Genomic DNA, 1,840 nt, shown 5'->3' with positions numbered 1-1,840 from the left:
GTTCTTTGTTAGTTTTGTTTTCTGTTTTTATATTTTCTTTCCTTTTATTTTTATTTGTAGTTTCATTGATCTTTAGTTTTATAAAAATTACCACTAGTGCCTAAATTTGTATTTATCAACAAACTACTATGAGATTAATTATTAACCCATAATAAAATAGTTTTAGCATTTTATAATTTCAATAGGCATTTGTTTAATTGTTTTCACTACTGTTTTAATTGTTTTAGAGCCTTTAAACATTTTATCAAAGTTTGGTTTCTCCACCATAATTACTTACGATTTATTTGATACAACCCAAACATTTTAGTTTTAATTTTTGAAAACTTTTGTTGTCTGCCTGATTTTAAATTGAAATCAAATCGGTTTCGAACTAATGCGAGATTAACCATAGTAATCGAGGTGACGTGGCATCATTAGTGGAGGATTACTGTAGCGTAACTATCCGGGCGTCACACCAACCGCCCAAACCAGCGTTGGTCGTGCCTCGTGCTCCTGCCTCCCGTGGCCGGCTGTGATGCGGCGGAGGCCTCACCGCCCCCTACTACTCCCACTGCTGGGCAGGCCATCCCTCTACTCACCCACACCCCCTGTTATTCCGTGGCAACGACAGCCTCACACCACAGCGAACCAGTGAACCCTCGTACTCCTCTACGCGTGGGCATCCACTGCCGCGTCTTCCCCGGCTCCGCGTCGTCCCCTTCCTAGGCCTCGCCATCGTCCACTGCCCTGGTTCTCTCGGTGCGGCGTGGTCAACATGGTCAAGGAACGGCTTCCATCGGACATGGACTATACGTGGAGAGGCTGACAGCTGGGTCCATGGACGTAGCAAGGAAGTGCCTCCTTATTACGTGCAAAATAATTATTCCTCCACCTGACAGCGGGGACCCACCGGACGGGCCTATATTTCGTGAAAAAAATGTTTCCCCCTGACTGCTGGGACCCACCAGCTACACCTTCGCACGCAAGGAAGTGCGTCTGGGCAAAAAAAACGATTCGCCCCCATGACTGCTGGGACCCACCAGCTACATCTTCGCACGCAAGGAAGTGCGTCCAGGAAAAAAAAACAATTCACCCCCCTGACTGCTGGGACCCACCAGCTACATCTTCGCACGCAAACGAAGTGCGTCCGGGCAAAAGAAAAATGATTCTCCCCTCTGACTACTGGGACCCACTAGCTACATTTTTGCACGCAAGGAACTGCCTGACAGTCGGGACCCACCTGGTCGAAGCGTACGTAGCGTTGTCATTCTGGTCGCGAACTTGTACGTACATATATACTGGTTGATGTAGAGGCGCGCACGTGTCGTAGTAGAGGCGCGTACGTGTCGTAGTAGAGGCGCGCACGTAGCATGTACACGTACGTACAACGGCCAGGGTGCAAGAAAGAAAATACGGACACGTATGTGTACATACGGGCGGGGTCTCGAACGCCTAGTCGCGCATATGTACGGCGAGGGCTCGTGTTCATGGGGAGGCAACGGAATGCGTCGTGTTCATGGGGAGGCAACGGAATGCGTCGTGTTCATGGGGAGGCAACGGAATGCGTCGTGTTCATGGAGAGGCAACGGAATGCTTCGTGTTCATCGGGAGGCAACGGAATGCGTGGGAGCCAACCGGCTTGGACGGAACAGGCGATGCAAACGAGGCCTGGCGTACCGCAGAACCGAGGAAACGGACCTCCTACGGTCAAAATGGGGGTCCTGTTGATCGGGAGGGGTGTGGCGTACCGCAGAACGGAGGAAATGGACCTCCTACGGTCGAAACAGGGCTCCTGTTGATCGGGAGGGGTGTGGCGTACCGCAAAACGGACGAAACGGACCTCCTACGGTCGAAACGGGGG

This window comes from Triticum aestivum, chromosome 4B (assembly GCF_018294505.1).
Source record: "Triticum aestivum cultivar Chinese Spring chromosome 4B, IWGSC CS RefSeq v2.1, whole genome shotgun sequence".
Classification (NCBI taxonomy): domain Eukaryota; kingdom Viridiplantae; phylum Streptophyta; class Magnoliopsida; order Poales; family Poaceae; genus Triticum; species Triticum aestivum.
This window is presented reverse-complemented; position numbering follows the sequence as displayed.